The sequence below is a fragment of the Piliocolobus tephrosceles genome, chromosome 10, assembly GCF_002776525.5.
Source record: "Piliocolobus tephrosceles isolate RC106 chromosome 10, ASM277652v3, whole genome shotgun sequence".
NCBI classification, from domain to species: Eukaryota; Metazoa; Chordata; class Mammalia; order Primates; family Cercopithecidae; genus Piliocolobus; species Piliocolobus tephrosceles.
In genome coordinates, this window is record NC_045443.1 from 53,466,260 (window position 1) to 53,489,786 (window position 23,527).

General features: G+C 46.0%; 1 pseudogene; it reads right to left on the bottom strand.

Moving 5' to 3' along the window:
- Positions 1–372: 372 nt before the first annotated feature.
- On the bottom strand, positions 373–2,850 carry LOC111542073 (annotated as a pseudogene).
- Between the last annotated feature and the right edge of the window lie 20,677 nt (positions 2,851–23,527).

A 23,527-nucleotide genomic window follows, 5' to 3' on the forward strand; every position in this document is an offset into this window, starting at 1 on the left:
ATGTTTATACAAAAGTCAGAAGTTTAGCTAAAATTCAGCCTACACAGTAATAAATGAACATGGAATGGAAATCAAATAAAGTTCTTTAAATAGGATGAAAAAGTCCCAATGTCTCTTTTTTTTTTTTTTTTTTTTTTGAGATGGAGTCTCGCTCTGTCAGCCAGGCTGGAGTGCAGTGGCCGCATCTCAGCTCACTGCAAGCTCCGCTTCCCGGGTTCACGCCATTCTCCTGCCTCAGCCTCCCAAGTAGGTTGGACTACAGGCACCCGCCACCTCGCCCGGCTAGTTTTTTGTATTTTTTAGTAGAGACGGGGTTTCACCGTGTTAGCCAGGATGGTCTCAATCTCCTGACCTCGTGATCCGCCCGTCTCGGCCTCCCAAAGTGCTGGGATTATAGGCTTGAGCCACCGTGCCTGGCCAATGTCTCTTAAGTAGCAAGAGCACCTTCCCAATTTAGCTTCAAGATGAGCACCATACTCCATTTATCCTTGTATTTCCAGGGCCCAGTGTTTCCATGGAAGATCCTTATCCAGCTGCTTGTTTGGAGCCTGCTGCAGGGGGTACAAGGCTGTCCAGCTGTTGGTGATGTCCTGTATTAATCAATCACTCACAAAACTTGTTCTCTACCAGTACCTGGAACTGCTTCCTTTGTCCTATGTCAAATGAGCCTCCTTCACAGTTTTCTGCCAGATCTGTATCTTCAGTTCTCTTTGACCCAGTGCTTTCTGATATACAAATGGAAGACCCCCAGGAATCTCTGTGGTGTCCTCTTCCATTTCAAAGGAAATAATAAATACATATAATTCAGAAGGTGGTAAAAGCCAGAAGACACTAGTGTCGCTGTTCTCTCTGCATACAACCATTGGATTATTCCAATAGTTACGCACTGTAGCAAGGCCAGTCCTGGCCATATGGTTCTCTTTTGACCAGGACTAATGCTGGGTCCATTACCTAGCATTGGGTAATGGGTATGAAAAGGGGCAAAAGTTACTACCTGGCTCCCAGAGAGAATGAGTGGGCACATAGGCGTCAGAATGTGAAAGACGCAACCTGTCGCAGAAGAGATGGACAAATGATGGCAAACAGCAATGACTTTAACGTTGTCACAACTGTGGAGGTAAAGCATAGTTGCTACAGGGCCCAAGACAAAGGTGCTATTCCTGCACTTCTCAGTTGTCACAGATCATAAGGAAGAGAGCAGACATATAAAAGATTCGCTGCAATGATGAATCTCTACATGTGCCCCCACCAGAGTATCTGAGCTCTTAGCCAATGTCTGCGTGTAAACCTGGCTCATCACCACCATGTGGTGCATCCCAGGGGCCACATTAGAATTACAAGCAATCTGGGCCGGGTGTGGTGACTCATACCTGTAATCCTGGCACTTTGGGAGGCCGAGGTGAGTGGATCATTTGAGGTCAGGAGTTTGAAATCAGCCTGGCCAACATGGTGAAACCCCATCTCTATTAAAAATGCAAAAATTATGGCCGGGTGCGGTGGCTCACACCTGTAATCCCAGCACTTTGGGAGGCCAAGGTGGGTGGATCACAAGGTCAGGAGATCGAGACCATCCTGGCTAACACGGTGAAACCCCGTCTCTACTAAAAATACAAAAAATTAGCTGGGTGTGGTGGCGGGCACCTGTAGTCCCAACTACTCAGGAGGCTGAGGCAGGAGAATGGCGTGAACCTGGGAGGTGGAGCTTGCAGTGAGCTGAGATCCTGCCACTGCACTCCAGCCTGGGCAACAGAGCTACACTCTGTCTCAAAAAAAAAAAAAAAAAAATTCAAAAATTAGCTGGGCGTGGTGGTGGGCACCTGTAATCCCAGCCACTTGGGAGGCTGAGGCAAGAGAATCGCTTGAGCTGAGGAAGTGGAGGCTGCAGTGAGCAGAGATCCAGCCTGGGCAACACAGTGAGACTCCATCTCAAAAAAGAAGGAGAAGGAGAAGGAGAAGGAGAAGGAGAAGGAGAATTGCAAGCAATCTTAGCTCTTTTGGTTGTCCCTTCAACTTGATGAGCCCAAGCCAATTTCTTTCCAGACTTGAGGCAAGTTGATGTACCAAATGGTTTCCCAGTCAAAAGGACCTCAACCAGGCTTCCAGCTTGTAGAAAGGAAAGTCTTAGAGATCCTTGAGAAGCCACTATCTGCAAGCAGTGGTTACTACAGTGCAAGTTCATGAAGTGGATAGATCTTCCTGGCTCTACTTATTCTGCCTTCAATAAGGAAGCTTCTTGAGACACTAGACTACTATGGGTTGAATGAAATGATGCAGTGAGTTGTCCTGGATCTAAAAGCAGCTCGGGAGATCAGACATGATCATAGATAAAAGCTTGGTGACTGTAATCATTCCAGTTCTTATTATGACAATTAGATTTTTCAGTCAGGTCAGGGGACTGAGATCTGTTTCTGGGACTAGGCCACTCTTCTCCAATCAAAGATGTCCTTAGTAGAGGCCTTGTTCAATTGTTGAATGTATAAGAAGAGCAGAAACTGCAGGGTGTCCACTGAAAACTGATTTCTCTGCTTTTCAACTTCCTCCTCAGACATGCAGTTGGACAGAACCTCAGACCATTCCAGGTGCTCCTCAGGTGTCTTCACTGAAAGACTATCAGATATTTCGAAGTAAAGCCACATCAGGTCCTTGGCCAATTGCAGCTTCCCACAAGCGATGCACCTCCGTGTAGACCAGTAGAGGAGTGGGGAAGCTCCTTCTACGGCTCGGATTCGCACACAGTTAGATGTCTTCCTGAGACAGTGAAGACTAAACTTGGATGGAGGGGGAGACCTGCAAGGCACCCACTATAAAGGGTTCTGCTTTCACCCAGAGGAGAACTCTGGGCTCATCCATGTTATCTCTAAGGACACCTGGGTGAAAATGCATCTTTGCACACCTGCCTTAGCAGGTGCCCTCACTTCTCCGTGCGAGTGCCACGGTGCCCCGTGTCCCTTCACTGACTGGGCCCGACCCTCGCCCTGGTCTTGTGAAGTTCTTTTTTTTTCTTTTTAATTATTAACGAGAAATTATTTATTTATTTTTGAGATGGGGGTCTCACTCTGTTGCCAGGCTGGAGCGCAGTGGCACGATCTTGGTCACTGCAACCTCCGCCTCCCAGGTTCAAGTAATTCTCCTGCCTCAGCCTCCCAAGTAGCTGGGACTAGAGGCACGTGCCACCACACTGGCTAATTTTTGTATTTTTAGTAGAAACAGGGTTTCACTATGTTGGCCAGGCTGGTCTTGAACTCCTGATCTCGTGATCCACCTGCCTCGGCTTCCCAAAGTGCTGGGATGACAGGCATGAGCCACGGCACCCAGGCCATTGTGAAGTTCTTAATTTCGGAGTTATTCATCAGCCGTTTGCCTACTTCTTCCAAATGCTCCCAAGACTCATCCGTGCACTTCTGGGTGACATTGACAGCAGAAGTCTTGAACTCTGTTACCAGCTTAGGGGAAGGGAGTTTCTCAGTAAATTCAAACATCAGCACTGCTGTCTCATAGAGCACCTGCCCACATCCATAGGTACATGCCGCAGGAAGGGTAACGGGAGTGCTGGACCCGCATAAGCTCCCCTGGGGTTCCCCCCAGATCCCTCACGATGATATTAGTATTGCCAATCACTTCCTCCTCCTTGAACTTTTGACTCTCACGGATGAGGGTTTCAGTAGTATCCTTTCCTCCCATCCTAATGAGCTGAAGCTGCAGAATGTGGGCCTCAGTTGGGCAGTCAACCTCCTCCAAGGCCACCTTCAGAGCTAAGTTGGACAGGTACTCAGGCAGAGGGACTAGGGAGGGGGCTGTGTGTAAGAGATCCTGGCTGGTCTTGGGATCTGAGAGAGGAATCTGGCTCTCCCAGAGATAAGAGATGGATGCCCAGTCTCTGGAAAAGATGGCTGGAAGGTTAGGGCCTCATTTTGGGCATTTCTTGGAAAGGCAGCTACCAGGGACAACAGGACACAGCAAAGGAGCAGCACAGCCTGGATCATAGGGGGACAGCAGAGCAGCCCTGCTGGAAAGAAGCAGTGCTCAGGTTGGGAAGTGGAGAAAGCCTCAGGACAAAGAGACACCAAGACTGGAGCTAGAAAGTGTCTTAGCCCTTGGAAACTTCGATTGCCCTGAATACACCCCATCTTCACTCTTAAAGGATGTAGGTGATCCTTACCTGCTCCAGAAAAACAAGCCAGAGGAACGAGTTGGCCCAAAACACATCCTTTGCTTCAGTGCTTCCCTAATCTAAATGAGTACTTTTTAGACCTGCCGTCTTTACCCTAGCCAAAAAATCTGATGCCTTCTGAAAACAGTGAAGAACGTAACATTCACAAATATTTATCTACCTTTTCCTGGCCCAGACTTTGTCCTTCTCACCTTTGTCCCACGCTGACAAACATTTTTCCCTTCGTGGCTTCTGCTTCTTCTGCCCCATATCCTTGTCACCCTAAGGATTTACACTAGACCTAAACTTAGATTTAAAAAATTTCCTCTGTACCTTCTGAGGAAACAGGAAGGAGAGAAAGGGAGGGGTGCCTTTCACCTCTGGGTAGGAGAAATGCTATGGCCTGAACGTTTGTACCCTCCAAAAATCCTGTTGAAACTTAATCTGCAATATGGGAGTATTCAAAGGCACAGTCTTATGTCTGTAATTCTAGCACTTTGGGAGGCCAAGGTGGGCAGATCACCTGAGGTCAGGAGTTTGAGACTAGCCTGACCAACATGGTGAAACCCCATCTCTACAAAAATACAAAAAAAATTAGCCGGGCATGATGGCAGGTGCCTGTAATCCCAGCTACTGGGGAGGCTGAGACAGGAGAATCATTTGAACCCGGGAGGCGGAGGTTGCAGTGAGGTGAGATCACGTCATTGCACTGCAGCCTGGGCAACAGAGCGAGACTCTGTCTCAAAAAAAAAAGAAAAAGAAATGAAAGAAAGGTACGGTCTTTAAGAGGTGATTGGGTAGGCCAGGCGTGGTGGCTCACACCTGTCATCCCATCAAGGAGATCAAGACCAGCCTGGCCAACATGGTGAAACCTCGTCTCTAATAAAAATACAAAAATTAGCCGGGTGTGGTGGCTTTCGCCTGTAGTCCCAGCTACTCAGGAGGCTGAGGCAAGAGAATCTCTTGAACCCAGAAGCCGGAGGTTGCAGTGAGCCGAGATCGTGCCACTGTACTCCAGCCTGGGTGACAGAGCAAGACTCCATCTCAAAAAAAAAAAAAAAAAAAAAAAGAGGTGATTTGGTCATGAGGGGTCTGCCTTCATGAATGGATTAAAATGTGTTTCAGAATGATTAATTCATGGATTAACAGGTTATCAAGGGAGTGTTACTGGTGGCTTTATAAGAAGAGAAATACTGGAGCTAGCATGCTGGAACCCCTTGCCGTGTAATGCTCAGAGCCCAGGCCACATCAGGACTCTAGAGTCCCCACCATGAAGAAGGCCCTCACTAGATGCTGAGCCATGGCCTTGGACCTTCCAGCTACGAGAATTGTAAGAGAGAAATTTCTTTATTAATTACCCAGTTTTAGGTGTTCTAAGCAACAGAAAACAAACTAAGAAAGACTCTAAAAGAGTTATTACAGGCTGGGCATGGTGGGTCATGTCTGTAATCCCAGCACTTTGGGAGGCCGAGATGGGCAGATCATCTGAGGTTAGGAGTTCGAGACCAGCCTGGCCAGCATGGAGAAACCCCGTCTCTACTAGAAATACAAAATTAGCCGGGCATGGTGACACATATCTATAATCCCAGCTACTTGGGTGGCTGAGGCAGGAGAATCGCTTGGACCCAGGAGGGGAAGGTTGTGGTGAGCCGAGATCATGCCATTGCACTCCAGCCTGGGCAATAAGAGAGAAACTCTGTCTCAAAAAAAAAAAAAAAAAAAAATAGAGTTATTACTCTATGGACTTATCAGGTAGATGAATGGGAGAATAGAACCTATTAGCAAGTCAGATCAAATCAGAGAAACTTTTTAGTCTTTACCTATTTAATTCCAATGCAATACCCAAATTGAACACATTCATTACCACGCTAGTACTGCTTTTTAAGTTTACATCAGAACAATACAAATTGGGCTTAATCTCTCTTCTAGGGGTATCTGCAGTTTGGAAAATAGGGAAAGATGGCGTATAGTTCCTCCTACAATGGTAAAAGGGCCCACATAATTGTGCCCTAATGGGAGGCACCTAATGGTTCCTCCTTGGAGCTATGACCAACCTCTGGCAGACAGCCAAAGGAAATAGGCCAGTGAAGAAGTCCAGGCCAGGCCAGGTACAGTGGCTCATGCCTGTAATCCCAGCACTTCGGTAGGCCGAGGTGGGCGGGTTACGTGAGGTCAGAAGTTTGAGACCAGCCTGGACAACATAGAGAACATATATATTCTCTACTATATATATATATATATATATATATATATAGTAGAGTGTATATATATATAAATTAGCTAGGCATGGCAGCGGGTGCCTGCAGCCCCAGCTACATGGAAGGTTGAGGTAGGAGAATCACTTGGACCCGGGAGGTGGAGGTTGCAGTGAGGCAAGATCACACCATTGAACTTCAGCCTGGGCAACAAGAGCAAAACTCCGTCCAAAAAAAAAAAAAAAAAAGAGGTCCAGAGTCCCTCCTCCTATTTCACTCACTTCTCTTAGTCCCCAGAAAAGGCACCTAACAATGAAGAAGAAATCAGAAACAAAAACTTTTAGAACAGGGAGCTACTCGGACACACACCTAAAACTGGGACAACTAGATGTAGAGATGTCCAACCCTGCCAACTGAATCTCAAGCCTCCGCTGCTGCTGCACAGCTCAGGGAGATTTTTTGATCTTGTCTAAGTCTACCATTTCTGATCTGAGTTCACCTTCCATAGCTGGACCCATCTCCTCCTGTAGCCTTCTGGTTCTTCAGCTGGCATCATCATCCTCAGTATGTATCTTAGTTTATTTGTGCTGCTATAAAGGAAATACCTGAGGCTGGGTAATTTATAAAGAAAAGAGGTTTATTTTGCTTATGATTCTGCAGACTGTACAAGAAGCATGGTGTGGCCAGGTGTGGTGGCTCATGCCTGTAATCCTAGCACTTTGGGAGGTGGAGGTAGGTGGGTCAGGCTGAGGTCAAGAGTTCGAGACCAGACTGGCCAATGTGGCGAAACACCATCTCTACTAAAAATACAAAAATTAGTCAGGTGTGGTGGCGGGCGCCTATAATCCCAGCTACTCAGGAGGCTGAGGCAGAAGAATTTGTTTGAACCCCGGGGGCAGAGGTTGCAGTGAGCTGAGATCACGCCACTTCACTTCAGCCTGGGAGAAAGAGTGAAACTCCATCTCAAAAAAAACAAAAACAAAAACATGGTGCTAGCATCTGCTTCTGGGCCTCAGGAAGCTTCCACTCATGGTAGAAGGCAAAAGGGAGCAGGCAGCACGCAGCAAGAGTGGAAGGGAACAACAGGGAAGGGAAGTGTCAGGCTCTTCTTCATAATCAGTTCTTGCAGGAACTAAGACAACTCACTTATTCCCTTGAGAGAGAACGGCACCAAGCAATTCACGAGGGATCCACCCCACAGTCCAAACAACTCCCACCAGGCCCCAGCTCCAACACTGGGGATCACATTTCAGCATGAGACTTCAAGGGGACAAATATCCAAACTATCTCAGTATAAAACTGTCTTGTCTCAGAAATTATTTGAATTTCTAACTCTGGCTCTTTGGGAATGACAAGGGAAATTGAAAGCATAAACATGGGAGGGGACGGGGAAAGTGGGGGTGAGTTTATCTTCAGGACTGAGGAGTAGAATGACAGAGGACATGAAGACAAAGGCAGGTCCCCCAACCAGACCTCCTGCCCTTATCTGCCACGTGTTCCTCATCAATGCCCAGCAGTTATCACTTCTTGCGCACTTGGGTTTTCATTGCTGTTGTTTGTTTTTAATTAATAGAGTATTTTTAGAGCAATTTTAGGTTTACAAAATCATTGAGCAGAGAGTAGAGTTCCTGTATAATCCCTCTTCCCGCACCCCTCAGTTTTCGCTATTATTAACATCGTACATTGGTGTGTTACATTTTTTTTGTTTGTTTTTTGTTTTTTTTTTGAGATGGAGTCTCACTCTGTTGCCCAGGCTGGAGTGCAGTGGCGCGATCTTGGCTCACTGCAACCTCTGCCTCCCGGGTTCACGCCATTCTCCTGCCTCAGCTTCCTGAGTAGCTGGGACTACAGGCCCCTGCTACCACACCCGGCTAATTTTTTGTATTTTTAGTAGAGACGGGGTTTCACTGTGTTAGCCAGGATGGTCTCGATCTCCTGACCCCGTGATCTGCCCGCTTCGTCCTTCCAAAGTGCTGCAATTACAGGCGTGAGCACCACGCCCAGCCGCTACATTTGTTATAATTGATTATTGTATTATTATTATTGAGACAAGGTCTCACTCTGTCACCAAAGCAGTAGTGCAGTGGTGTGATAATAGCTCACTGCAGCCTTGACCTCCCAGGCTCAAGTGATCCTCCCGCCTTAGCCATTCATGTAGGTGGGACAACAGGCATGTACCATGGTGTGTGGCTAATTTTTTAATATTTCTGTAGAGACGGGGTCTCACTTTGTTGCCCAGGCTTGAGCTGATTCTGGAAGGATGGGCTAGTGGTTGGATAGAACCCTCCAATAAAGGGACTGGCATGATCCACAGCTTGCTGGCATGAAAAGGCCCACTCTGTGTGGGTGACTGAAAATAGTTAAGGGGGGCTGGCTGGGCATGGTGGCTCACGCCTGTAATCCCAGCACTTTGGGAGGCTGAGGTGGGTAGATCACCTGAGGTCAGGAGTTAGAGACCAGCCTGGCCAACATGATGAAATCCCATCTCTAATAAAAATATAAAAAATTAGCTGAGTGTGGTGGTACACGCCTGTAATCCCAGCTACTTGGGAGGCTGAGGCAGGAAAATCGCTTGAAGTTGAGAGGTGGAGGCTGTGGTGAGACAAAATTGCGCCACTGTACTCCAGCCTGGGCAACAGATGGAGACTCCATCTCAAAAAAAAAAAAAAAAAAAAAAGAATTTCTGCAGAGACTGGGCTTGGTGACTCACGCCTGTAATCTTAGCACTTTGGGAGGCCAAGGCTGGTAGATCACTTGAGGCTAGGAGTTTGAGACCAGCCTGGCCAACATGGTGAAACCCTGTCTCTACTAAAAATATAAAAATTAGCCAGGCGTGGTGGTACATGCATGTAATCCCAGCTACTTGGGAGGCTGAGGCAGGAGAATTGCTTGTACCAGGGAGGTGGAAGTTGCAGTGAGTTGAGATCATGCAATTGCACTCCAGCCTGGGCGACAAGAGTAAAACTCGGACAGACAGGGTTTCACCATGTTGGAAAGACAGGCAAGCAGGCAAGCAAGCAAGCAAGAAAGAATTAGCCAGGTATAATCCCACCTACTTGGGAGGCGCTGAGGCACAAGAATTGCTTGAACCTGGGAGGTGGAGTTTCAGTGAGCCAAAATCATGCCACTGCACTCCAGCCTGGGTGACAGAGCAAGACTCTGTCTCAAAAGAAAAAAAAAAAGTATTTCTGCAGACAGAATGGAAAATGAACTTGAACTAAGGAATTAAAGGAAGAAGAGATTAGAGGGAGGAACCCTAGAACCCTAGAGAGCCAACTATTTTAAGAATCTAGGTCAGACCAGGCACAGTGGCTTACGCAGGAGGATCACTTGAGCCCAGGGGATTGAGACCAGCCTGGACAGCATAGTGAGACTTTGTCTCTACAAAAAAATTTCAAAGTAGCTGAGTGTGGTAGTGCGCTTCTGTAGTACCAGCTCCTCAGGAAGCTGAGGTAGGAGGACCACTTGAGCCCCAGAGGTTGAGGCTACAGTGAGCTGTAATTGTACCACCTTCATCCTGGGTGACAGAAGGAGACCCTATCTCAAAAAAGGAAAAAAAAAAAAATAAAATAAAAAGACAAAAAGAAAAAGGAGGAGGGGATGCATTTTGGTGGTCGAACCAATGTATTGTAGTATATGGCTCATTCTCTTAAGCTCCATCAGCAGCAGATGCAGTGAAAACAACTTTATTTGATCTATGACCCTGTGTGGTGGAAGTTAAGGAGGAAGGAACCAATTAGTTTCCTGGAATCCCAACCTTAGTCCCAAGAGGTTTTTACACACATGGAGAACCAGTAGCTGAATGGGGCAAAAAAGAACTCAGGAAGTAAGTGAAAGGTCTTTAGACAAAATGGGTATGGGGTTTCTTTTTGGGGTGAAGAAAATGTTTTGGAATTATTGGTGACAGTTGCACAAAACTGTAAATGTACCAAAAGATACTGAGTTGCACACTTCAAAATGGTTAAAATAGTGCATGTTATGTGAATTCTACCCCCCACCAAAATAAAAAGAAGACATTCAAAATCTCAAACGATTAATCACCGGCAGACCCGCGGTATCAGAAATGTTTTTTTTTTTTTTCTTTCTTTTTTTTGGCAGGGTCTTGCTCTGTCTCCAAGGCTGGAGTGCAGTGGTGCAATCTCAGCTCACTGCAACCTCTGCCTCCCAGGCTCAAGCCATCCTCCTGCCTCAGCTTCCTGAGTAGCTGGGACTACAGGCTTGTACCACCACACCCAGCTAATTGTTGTACTTTTTGTAGAGCCAGGGTTTTACCATGTTGCCCAGTCTGGTCTGAAACTCTTGAGCTCAGGTGATCCACTCACCTTGGCCTCCCAAAATGCTGGGATTACAGGCATGAGCCACTGCACCTGGCCTAAGAAATGTTAATAAAAATCTGTAGACAGAGGAAAATGACTTCCACTGGAAATCTGGATGTACATAAAGAAATGGAGACCATAGGAAATAGTAATTAAATACGTAAATATACATTTTTGTTTGTTTTTGTGTGTGTGTGTGTGTGTGTGTGTTTTTTTTGAGATGGAGTCTCACTCTGTAAGTCTGGCTGGAGTGCAGTAGCACAGTATCAGCTCACTGCAACCTCTGTCTCCTGGGTTCAAGCAATTCTCCTGCCTCAGCCTCCCGAGTAGCTGGGATTACAGGTGCCTACCATCATGTCCGGCTAAATTTTTAATATTTTTAGTAGATATGAGGTTTCACCATGTTGGCTAGGATGGTCTCAAACTCCTGACCTCAGGTGATTCACCCGCCTCAGCCTCCCAAAGTTCTGGGATTACAGGCATGAGCCACCACGCCCGGCCCCTTAAATATACATTTTTAAAAGAGATAATTGACTATTGACTATTTAAGGCAAAAATAATGCAGTCTAGAGTTTATAACATATGTAAGTGTAAAATGTAACAATAGCACAAATGCTGGGAGGGAGAAAATGGAAATATACTATGGTTTCTTACACTGTACATTAAGTAGTATTATAAATAGCACTTGAAGGTAGTCTGTAATAAATTAGAGATGATTACTATAAACCCTAAAGCAACACTAAAATAACAAAGCAGGTGGGGCACAGTGACTTACATCTGTAATCTCAGCACTTTTTGAGGCTGAGGCAGGAGGATCACTTGAAGCCAGGAGTTTGAGATTAGCGTGAGCAACATAGTGAGACGTCATCTCTACAAAAAATAAAAAATGTTATCCAGGGGCTGGGTGCAGTGTTATCCAGGCGCTAGGTGCAGATTTTAGGAAGCTGAGGCAGAAGGATTATGTGAGCCCAGAAGTTCAAGACCAGCCTGGGAAACATACAGAGCCTCCATCTCCATAAAAAATAAAAAATTAGCCAGGTGTGATGGCACAAACCTGTGGTCCCAGCTACTTGAAGGTGGGAGGATCACTTGGATGTGGGAGGTGGAGACCACAGTGAGCCATGATTGCACCAGTGCACTCCTGCCTGGGTGATAAAGCAAGACCATGTCTCAAAAAAAAAAAAAAAAAAAAAAAACCGCCAGATGTAGCGGCACATAGCTGTAGTTCCAGCTACTTGGGAGGCCAAGGTGGGAAGATTGCTTGAGCCCAGGAGTTTGAGACTGCAGTGAGTCATAATTGCACAAATGCACTCCAGACTGGGTGACAGAGCAAGACTCTGTTACAGAAAGGGGGAGGGGGGAAGAGAGAAGATGGAATTATAAAAAATACTCAGTTAAACCCAAAGAAGAGCTGGGCACAGTGGCTCACACCTGTAATCCCAGCACTTTGGGAGGCCGAAGTAGGCGGATCATGAGGTCAGGAGATCAAAACCGTCCTGGCTAACACGGTGAAACCCCGTCTCTACTAAAAATATAAAAAATTAGCCAGGCATGGTGGCAGGCACCTGCAGTCCCAGCTACGTAGGAGGCTGAGGCAGGAGAATGGTGTGATCTGAGGCAGAGGTTGCAGTGAGCCAAGATCGTGCCACTGCACTCCAGCCTGGGTGACAGAGCGAGACTCCATCTCAAAAAAAAAAAAAAAAAAAAAAAAAACCCAAAGAAGAAAAAGAGGGAAGGAGAACAAAGAACAGATGACACAAATAGAAAACAAGTAGCAAAATGTAATACTTAAACCTGACAATATCAATAATGATATTAAATATAAATGGTCTAAACAACAAAATTAAAAGGCAAAGATTGTCAGATTGGATAAAAGAAAAAAGTCCAACTATGTGCTTTCTATGAGAAACCCACTTTAAAAGAAACAAATAAATTATAAGTAAAAGGATTTTTAAAATGATACCATGCTAACACTAACCTAGAGAAAGCTGGAGAGGCTATGTTAATATCACAAAAGCAGACTTCAGGGCTGGTCACGGTGGCTCACGCCTGTAATCCCAGCACTTTGGGAGGCCAAGGCAGGAGAATTGTGTGAGCTGAAAAGTTTGAGACCATCCTGGGCAACATAGTGAGATGCTGTCACTGTAACAACAGATTTTTTTTTTTTTTTTTTTTTTAAGAAAGAAAGAAATGTAGGCCAGGAGTGGTGGCTCATGCCTGTAATCCCAGCACTTTGGCAGGCTGAGGTGGGCAGATCACGAGGTCAGGAGTTCGAGATCAGCCTGACCAACGTGGTGAAACTCCGTCTCTACTAAAAATACAAAAATTAGCTGGGCGTGGTGGCATGCACCTGTAGTCCCAGCTATTCAGAAGGCTGAGGCAGGAGAATCGCTTGAACCTGGGAGGTGGAGGTTGCAGTGAGCCAAGATCGCGCCACTGTACTCCAGGCTGGTTGATAATGCGAGACTCCATCTCAAAAAAAAAAAAAAAAAAAAAAGAAAAAAAGTCTTATCTCCTGTAGAAGAAGAACTGAATTTGTGGAAAAAGAAACCCAAGATCTTATCATGCAAGTGGCTGACCTGCCACTAAAGGTGCATGCACAGCCTCACCAGGTGTCTATTGTTAAAGTGAGGGCATTGATTGGAAAAGAATGGGACCCTGCAACTTAGGATGGGATTGTGTGGGAGGACCCTGATGAAGCTGGGGATACTGAGTTTGAAACTCTGATTAACCTTTTTTTTGCCAGAAGGAACAGCTTCACCATCCCCAGTAGTGGCAACATCCTGTCCCTGACCCATGCTGCCATCAGACTTTCCACCTTTGTCTGAGGATATAAACACTGCGCTGTCTGAGGCAACAGCGATGGCCTCCCCTGAGGCAGTTGCCAGGCAAAAAAATGTTGATTCTCCTCAGGATGCCACTCCAACACGCCTATTTGCTTCTTCTATACCTATAACTAAAGTTCCAGCAGGCCCCTAGAGGTGAGGTTGAGAGTGTGACCCATAAGGAGGTGCACTACACTCAAAAAGAACTGCTTGAGTTCTTTAATTTGTATAAACAGTGATCCGGAGAACAGGCATGGGAATGGATATTAAGGGTGTAGGGCAATGGTGAAAGGAATGTAGAGTTGGATCAGGTTAAATTTATTGATTTGGGCCCACTAAGTAGGGACTTTGCATTTAATGTTGCAGGTCGGGAAGTTAAAAAAAGGTTCTAACAGTTTATTTGCTTGGTTAGCTGAAATATGGATTAAAAGATGGCCCACTGTGAGCAAGCTGGAAATGCCTGATCTCCCTTGGTTTAATGCAGAGGAAGGGATCCAAAGGCTTAGGGAGATTGGGATGGTGGAGATTAGTCACTTTAGACCTACTCATCTCAGCTGGGAGGGTCCAGAAGATATACCCCTTACCAATGCCTTGCAAAACAGATTTGTGAGGGCAGCACCTGCATCTTTGAAGAGCCCTGTAATTGCTCTTCTCTGTATGTCAGATTTAATGGTGGGAACCACAGTCGCTCAACTACAAAATTTAAACACGATGGGAGTAATTGGATCACGAGATGGCAGGGGCCAAGTGGTGGCATTCAACTATCAAAGGCAAGGTGGGCGTAGCTACCATAATGGACAGCAGAGACAAAGCAGCAATCAGAATAGTCTGACTCGTGTAGAGCTCTGGCATTGGCTAATTAATCACAGTGTTCCTAGAAGTGAAATTGATAGGAAGCCTACTGCATTCCTACTTAATTTATATAAGGAGAAAACTTCTAGGTCGAATGGACAAAAGACTAATTTGAATGATAAAAATGGAGAATCATGGCCCCTCAATCAGATTTGAATCAGTTTACAGACCAGAACCCCTTGAATGAAGACCAGGTCCCCTTGAGGAAGGACCGCACTACATTACTGACAATTTATGTGGTAAATATTTCTCCCATCCTTCCCCAAGGAGATCTCCAGCCTTTTATCAGGGTAACTGTGCACTGGTGAAAGGGAAATGATCAGATATTTTGGGGACTACTGGACGCCAGCTCTGAGCTGACATTGATTCCAGGGGACCCAAAACGTCATTATGGTCCGCCAGTTAAAGTAGGGACTTATGGAGGTCAGGTAATTAATGGAGTTTTAGCTCAGGTCCGATTTCCAGTGGGTCCAGTGAGACCCCGGACTCATCCTGTGGTCAGAATCCATAATTGGCACAGACATACTTAGCAGCTGGCAGAACCCCCACATTGGCTCCCTGACTGGTAGGATGAGGGCTATTAAGGTGGGAAAGGCCAAATGGAAGCCATTAGAGCTGCCTCTACCTAGAAAAACAGTAAATAAAAAACAATATCACATCCCTGGAGGAACAGCAGAGATTAGTGCCACCATCAAGGACCCGAAAGACACAGGGGTGATGATTCCCACCACATCCCTGTTCAACTCTCTCATTTGGCCTGTGCAGAAGACGGATGGATCTTGGAGAATGACAGTGGAGTATTGTAAGCTTAACCAAGTGGTGACTCCAATTGCAGCTGCTGTACCAGATGTGGTTTCATTGCTTGAGCAAATTAATACATCTCCTGGTGCCTGGTATGCAGCTATTGACTTGGCAAATGTCTTTTTCTCCATTCCTGTCCATAAGGCCTACCAGAAGCAATTTGCCTTCAGCTGGCAAGGCCAGCAATATACCTTTACCGTCCTACATTAGGGGTATATCAACTCTCTAGCTTTGTGTCATAATCTTCTTGAGAGACCTTGATCACTTTTCACTTCTGCAAGATATCACACTGGTCCATTACATTGATGACATTACGCTGATTGGATCCAGAGAGCAAGAAGTAGCAAATACACTGGACTTATTGGTGAGACATTTGTGTGCTAGAGGATGGGAAATAAATCTAAAATTCAAGGGTTATTCCCTCTAAGATGAAGGATAAGTTGCTGCATTTGGCCCCTCCTACAACCAAGAAAGAGGCACAACACCAAGTGGGCTTATTTGGATTTTGGAGGCAACATATTCCTCATTTGGGTGTGTTACTCAGGCCCATTTATCAAGTGGCCCAAAAGGCTGCCAGTTTTGAGTGGGGTCCAGAACAGGAGAAGGCTCTGCAACAGTTCCAGGCTGCTGTGCAAGCTGCTCTGCCACTTGGGCCATATGGCCCGGCAGATCCAATGGTGCTTGAGCTGTCAGTCACAGATAGGGATGCTGTTTGGAGCCTTTGGTAGGCCCCCATAGGTGAATCACAACGGAGCCTCTAGGCTTTTGGAGCAAGGCCTTGCCATCTTCTGGCAATAGCTACTCTCCTTTCGAGACAGCTCTTGGACTGTTACTGGGCTTTGATGGAAACTGAACGTTTGACTATAGGTCATCAAGTCACCATGCAACCTGAACTGCTTATCATGAACTGGGTGCTTTCTGATCCATCTAGCCATAAAGTGGGTCTTGCATGGAAGCATTCTGTCATCAAATGAAGTTGCATATATGTGATCAGGCTAGAGCAGATCCTGAAGGCACAAGTAAGTTACATGATAAAGTGGCTCAAATGCCCATGGTCTCCACTCCTGCCACACTGCCTTTTCTTTCCCAGCCTGCACCGATGGCCTCACAGGGAGTGCCCTTTGATCAGCTGACACAGAGACAGAAGACTAAGGCCTGGTTCACAGATTGTTCTGCATGGTATGCAGGTGCTATCTGAAAGTGGACAATGCAGTACTACAGCCCCTTTCTAGGACATCCCTGAAGGACAGTGGTGAAGGGGATTCTTCCCAGTGGGCAAACCTCTGAGCAGTGCATCTGGTTGTGCACTTTGCATGGAAGGAGAAATGGCCAGAAGTGTGATTATATACTGATTCATCAGCTGTAGCCAATGGTTTGGCTGGATGGTCAGGGACTTGGAAGAGGCATGATTGGAAAATTGGTGACAAAGAAATTTGGGGAAGAGGTATGTGGATGGACCTCCCTGAGTGGTCAAAACTGAAGATATTTGTATCCCATGTGAGTGTTCACCAAAGGGTGACCTCAGCAGAGGGGGATTTCAATAACCAAGTGGATAGGATGACCTGTTCTGTGGACACCACTCAGCCTCTTTCCCCAGCCACTCCTGTCATCGCCCAGTGGGCCCATGAACAAACTGACCATGGTTGCAGGGATGAGGTTACACGTGGGTTCAGCAACATGGACATCCACTCATTAAGGCTGACCTGGCTTTGATCACTGCTGAGTGCCCAATTTGCTAGCAGCAGAGACCAACACTAAGCCCTCGATGTGACACCATTCCTCGGGGTGATCAGCCAGCTACCTGGTGGCAGGTTGATTATATTGGACCTCTTCTATCATGGAAAGGGCACAGGTTTGTCGTCACTGGAATAGATACTTACTCCGCATATGGGTTTGCTCATCCTCCACACAATGCTTCTGCCAAGACTACCACCTGTGGACTCATAGAAGGCCTTATCCATCATCACGGTATTCCACACAGCATTGCCTGTTACCAAGGTGCTCACCTTAAAGCTAAAGAAGTGCAGCAGTAGGCTCATGCTCATGGAATTCATGGGTCTTACTATGTTCCCAGTTATCCTGAAGCAGCTGGATTGATAGAATGAAGGAATGGCCTTTTGAAGTCATAATTACAACACCATCTAGGTGACGATACTTTGCAGGGCTGGGGCAAAGCTCTCCAGAAGGCCATGTACGCTCTGAATCAGCATCAAATATATGGTACTGTTTCTCCCATAGCCAGGATTCACAGGTCCAGGAATCAAAAGGGTGGAAGTGGAAGTGGCACCACTCACCATCACCTCCACAGACCCATTAGCAAATTGTTTGCTTCCTGTTCCTGCAACATTATGTTCTGCTGGCCTACAGGTCTTAGTTCCAGAGGGAGGAGTGTTGCCACCAGTAGACACAACAACGATTCCATTAAATTGGAAGTTAAGATTGTCACCTGGACACTTTGGGCTCCTCCTTTTTTTTTTTTTTTTTTGAGATGGAGTCTCGCTCTGCCGCCCAGGCTAGAGTGCTGTGGCCGGATCTCAGCTCACCGCAAGCTCCGCCTCCCGGGTTCATGCCATTCTCCTGCCTCAGCCTCTGGAGTAGCTGGGACTACAGGCGCCCGCCACCTCGCCTGGCTAATCTTTTGTATTTTTTTTAGTAGAGACGGGGTTGCACCGTGTTAGCCAGGATGGTCTCGATCTCCTGACCTCATGATCCGCCCATCTTGGCCTCCCAAAGTGCTGGGATTACAGGCTTGAGCCACCGCGCCCGGCAGGCTCCTCCTACCTTTAAGTCAACAGGGTAAGAAGGGAATTACAGTGTTGGCTGGGGTAATTGACCTGGACTATCAAGATAAAATCAGTCTACTACTCTACAACAGAGGTAAGAAAGAGTATGCATGGAATATAGGATATCCATTAGGACATCTCTTAGTATTACCATGCCCTGTGATTAAAGTCAATGGGAAATTACAACACCCCAATCCAGGCAGAGGACAAATGGTCCAGACCCCTCAGGAATGAAGGTTTGGGTCATTCCACCAGGGAAAAAACCATGACCTGCTGAGGTGCTTGCTGAAGGCAAAGGGAATACAGAATGGGTAGTAGAAGACAGTCATCAATACTAGCTATGACCATGTGCCCAGCTGCAGAAACAAGGACTTTAATCGTCATGAGCATTTCCTCCTTCTTTTGTTAAAAACATGCTTATGCATGTAAACACTTGTACTAAGAAAATATCTTCATTTTATTTCCTTTTCTTTTATCATGTGACATAAAATTTATTGATGCCGTATCAGCACTTAGGTATTGTTAACTTTATGTAATAATATTTGGGTTGCGGTTTGGTACATTTCTGGTTGTGCAAAGGATAGTTGTATTATGTTAGGCACAATTATGACCTTATTATTGTCTTTATTTGAAGATTATGTATGATCTCAGGAGATGTGTATGGGTTCAAGTTGACAAGGGGTAGACTTGTGATGGTTAATACTGAATGCCAACTTGATTGAAGGATGCAAAGCATTGATCCTGGGTGTGTCTGCAAGGATGTTGCCAAAGAAGATTAACATTTGAGACAGCGAGCTGGGGAAGGCAGACCCACCTTTAATTTGGTGGGCACAACCTAATCAGCTGTCAGCGGATATAAAGCAGGCAGAAAAACGTGAAAACGTGAGCTGGACCTAGCCTCCCAGCCTACATCTTTCTCCTGTGCTGGATGCTTCCTGCCCGCAAACATCAGACTCCAAGTTCTTCAGTTTTGAGACTCAGACTGGCTCCCCTTGCTCCTTAAGCTTGCAGACAGCCTATCATGGGACCTTGTGATTGTGTAAGTCAATACTTAATAAATGCATATATATATACACACACATATATACACATATATATGTACATATATATGTACATACTTCCTGAGATCATAATCCTCAAATAAAGACAATAAGGTCATAATTGTGCCTAACATAATACAACTATCCTTCCCACAACCAGAAATGCACCAATCCCCAACCCAAATATTATTACATAAAGTTAACAATACCTAAATGCTGTATATATATATACACACACACATATGTGTGTGTATATATCTATATCTATATCTATCCCTAATACAACTGTGAAACAAAATTTCAAGTAAAGCAGTTTCCATGGCAGTTTGATTTAAAGGTCAAACTTTCCCAGACTCCAAAGAACACTGGGGTCAAACAGCACCAAAGGAGAGCATCACATGCCAACTAGGCCCCCTGCTTAGAACAACAGCATAAAAGCCTGGATACATGCAATGGCATCCCATTTTCCTGTTCAGCAGTAACTCCAGATTCCATGCAATACGGGGGCCAAACAGTATTGCAACTGTGAGAGAAAGTTCTAAGGAGGGCTTAGCAGTAGACCTCAGAACCTCTGCCAAAAGCATCCTCTTTGGAGAGGTGGAAGTCCAGAGGATCCCCTGGAGCATCCCCCTTTGGGATCCAGTCTTACTCTGACCTTAGGTGGGCACCAGTACCACTTTGTTTTCCCTCCAGAGGCAATGACCTACTATGAGCTGTGCAAGGCCATACTTTCCCATGCTTCCTGTTCCACTAAAGTGATAGCCATGAACTAAGGCATTGCAGCTTTATTTTTCTTTGGAAATACTTGATCTAAACACTTGGTTTCCTTTAAGCCAATCAGCTAGAGCTCTTTTATATAAACATGACACATCTGACACATATATATCCACACAGAAACACACAGAGATCCAGTAGTTGTAAGATTTTTCATGTTCCAATCTCCTAATTGCATTGCTGGCCCTGGGGTGAAGCCCTTTAAGAACCAGGGCCAGGAAAACATGTAGTTTCTATGGCCTAATAAGTAGGCATAACTGAAGACAAAAGCATTTTGAGAGGGATCCATCTGCCCCTAATTCCTAGGGCTCCATGAGGAAAACAGAAGTCTTTCTCAAAATGGGTCAGTGGCACCTCTTTCATTTTCCCAAGGAGTCCCAGGCCATCAGAGGATATCTTGGGGCCCCTCATGTGTGCATCAAGAGTGGCAAGACAAGAATGGAGAAAGATAATTCAGTAGACTGAGAAGAAAAAAACCCTTCACTGGAAAAACAATGAGAAATGACATAAAGGCCTTTTAAGTATACCTAAAGCTTGGATATTTATGAACATCTACTTTTAGTTAAGCTAACTTTTAACGATAGCGTTCGTTTTTAAGAAGTCCTTTTAAATCTTTTTGTTTTTTCTTTTTTAAGGCAGAGTCTCATTCTATCGCCCAGACTGGGGTGCAGTGGTGCAATCTACGCTCACTGCAACCTCTGCCTCCCATGTTCAAGTGTTTCTCACGCCTCAGCCTCCCAAGTAGCTGGGACTACAGGTGCATGCCACCACACGCAGCTAATTTTTGTATATTTAGTAGAGACAGGGTTTCACCATGTTGGCCAGCCTGGTCTTGAACTCCTGACCTCAAGTGATCCACCCACCTTGGCCTCCCAAAGTGCTGGGATTACAGGCATGAGCCACTGCACCCGGCCCCTTTAAAATCTCTTATTACTCAACCTTAGCCATGCCAAAAAGGCCAATTAAGCCATGGAGTAGAGAATACAGTGATTTATATCATTCCTGCAACCAGTTTGCACAGAGAGAGAGAAGCCAGAAGTCCCACAGCTTTTACCCTTTTACTGGCATGTCAGCCTTCTGGGTTCCCTTCCCCCAAGCCATGGAGCCCTAATGGCTCTGGAGTCCTGTAAAAGGGAAAAAGCTTTTTTCTTTCTCCAGAGTCTGAAGGTCAAAGGAGTCTAGTGATGTAGGATGCACTCCATCCATGAAGTGGGGGGGCCTAATCAGCAGGAATTAGTCATGCTCACCTTTGCTGTGCCCTGACTCCTGCTGCCATCTGCCTCAGGTCTAGTGTTCCATTCCAGGGATTCAAACCAAAGCCTGGGACAAAAAGATGCCTCAGGAGAGTGTATGAACCCTTTAAATTAGTCCCAGATGGCCCTCTCCAAATTGCAGCTAGCAACTGGCAGGGGCCACTCCTCTGTTGCCTCCCTATCACAAGCAGGTGAAGCTGTGGGGGAAGGTCCTCCTCAAATAAGGGAGAGAAGGGAGTCTTGGGAACAGGGGACCTGGCCCAAGGTGACAACTAAGAGGTTGGGCTTTTCCTGAGATGTCCCTCACAGTCATGCTAAGAGGGGAGTGCCTAGCTTGGAGAGAACTGAAAGTCCCACTTGAGTCCAGGAGAACTGAAAGTCCTGCTTGAGTCCAGGAGGAAGTCAATCCTCCTTCCCTCGATCCCCAGAATCACCCAGGGCTCCTGGATGGCAATGGTGGTCTGAATTGCCAAAGCCAGGGAAAGGAACCCTGGGACCCATCAGTCCTGCTGCATCATTTGGGAGACCAGCCCTGTATCTGGTGACTGGTGTCTCGGGAACAGTCCTCCCTACAGTGCTTCATATTTGCAGCAGTCAACAGGTGCAACTTGGGAGCTCTGCGGTTTTGAGTCTTCAAGGTGGCTATTAGAGCCCCTGCCTTTTTCTTGTGTTTCCTTCTCTTGCGTCTCCTGATCCCTATAGTAAAAGACCAAGGTGGCCGCTTTCAGGAGGTCCTCTAAAATACTACCTGGTCCTATGGACTGTTTCTGCAGCTTCCTCTTGATATCAGGGGCTGCCTGAGTAATAAACTCATTCCCTATGACCAGGTGTCACTCTATTGAATCAGAAGATAGAGGAGTGTGTTTTACGAAGACCCCTCTTAGCCTTTGCAGGAAGTCAGTGGGACTCCCATCCAATCCCTGATGTACCATGGACAGCACAGTGCAATTGAGGCTCAGTTTCAGTCCCTCACAAGCCCTCAAATATGCACACCTGAAAGAATTTCTTCTTCCATTGTCCCATTATTGGGGTCCCATTTAGGGTCCTCAAATGGCACTGCTATTCTTCCAACTGGATAAGCTCTTCCCGTTCCCTGGCCCTATACAAGATGTAAAGCTCATCCCCAAAATTCTCTGCCAGTTGCTGAGAGTGGCCTGCTTTTCAGCAGTGGTCATCGTTTGATTCAAAAGTAACATGGCCATCCTTCCAGGAGAGCTCAAATACTTGGGTTAAGTTCTGGAAATCCTTTTTATATTTTTCAGGGCCATCTGAAAACCTGCCAAGATCCCCCTTAATTTGCCTTAAGTCCTGAAGAGAAAAGGAGACCTGGACCTTAATGGGGCCATATTCACCAGGCATCTGTTGTAGGGGCAGGAGTGAGACTGGGAACAGCTAAAATGATTTCTAGGATGAGGCAAACTTGGAAAAGAACGTGGATAAGGAGGAGCAGAAGGAGTTGATTCCCCTGCTGGAGGTACCTCTGGGATTTGCTTCCCCAGTTCCCTGGGATTGCCCCTTGCAGCCTCTCCTGAGATGGCCACTAGGAGGGCTGAATCAATCCTACAATGTTGGCAAAGGTCTGGGTCACCCTGCAAGGCAAAGAAGGCCTGTACATAAAGGATCTTGGACCATTTGCCTTTGTGTTTACAGTAAAGCTTTTTTCCTGAGGCAATGCTTCTTTTCTGTGCCTCAAGGTGCTTGGCTCTAAGTTGGCAATCAAGTAAATTACAAGAACATTTTCACCACAAATTTACATACAGATATGAAGGCACACTTTGCTTTGTGGTACCTTTAACCTTCTATTTTACACTTGATGACTAAGCCAAATGCTCATTCTACCCAGTAATCTCTGTGGTTTGTAACAACATCCTTAACATTTAAGGATGTTGCTGCCCTATTACAAGCAGGTGAAGCTGTGGAAGGAGGTGTTACAATTTAACATTGTATATAAAAGATAGGAACCATGACAGCCTCGAAAGAAAGCAAGAAATAGATAAACAACAATAAAAAAGATTGGAGGTCCTAGTGCCCACACCCCAATGGGCAGCTGGGGACTAGAGTTGGTCCAAGGGCTTTTGGATAACACCAAGGTGTGGCCTTGGCCAGATACCCTCAGTTACCCTAGGACCTCCTTCCAGTCCCATGTGACAGATAGACCTCAGTGAGGGGAAACTGGGTTGAACAAAGCCAATATTCCCAATACCCGAGGGTGATGGGGGGTTGAAAATGTCCTCCCCAGCAAGCCTGTCCTCCATGTCTTAAGTCTGGCAGCTGTGCTAGTTACTTTTAACTGGCTGACAGGCCTGGTATTTTTTCTTCATTTTGACTAGTGTGGAGTTTAAAGACGCCGAAGAAATGGACAGAATTGCTTTTACTCACCCTTCTGAAGATCCTGGACAAGCCCCCAAAACATCATGGGATCTCTGGGGTGTCAATTTTTTCTGGCTAAAAACGTCTGTGGCCCTGGTGCCTGAGTTCTTGTCCTGAATCCAGGAAGAATGAGGGACACAGACAAATGAAGGGTGAAGAAGATGAAGA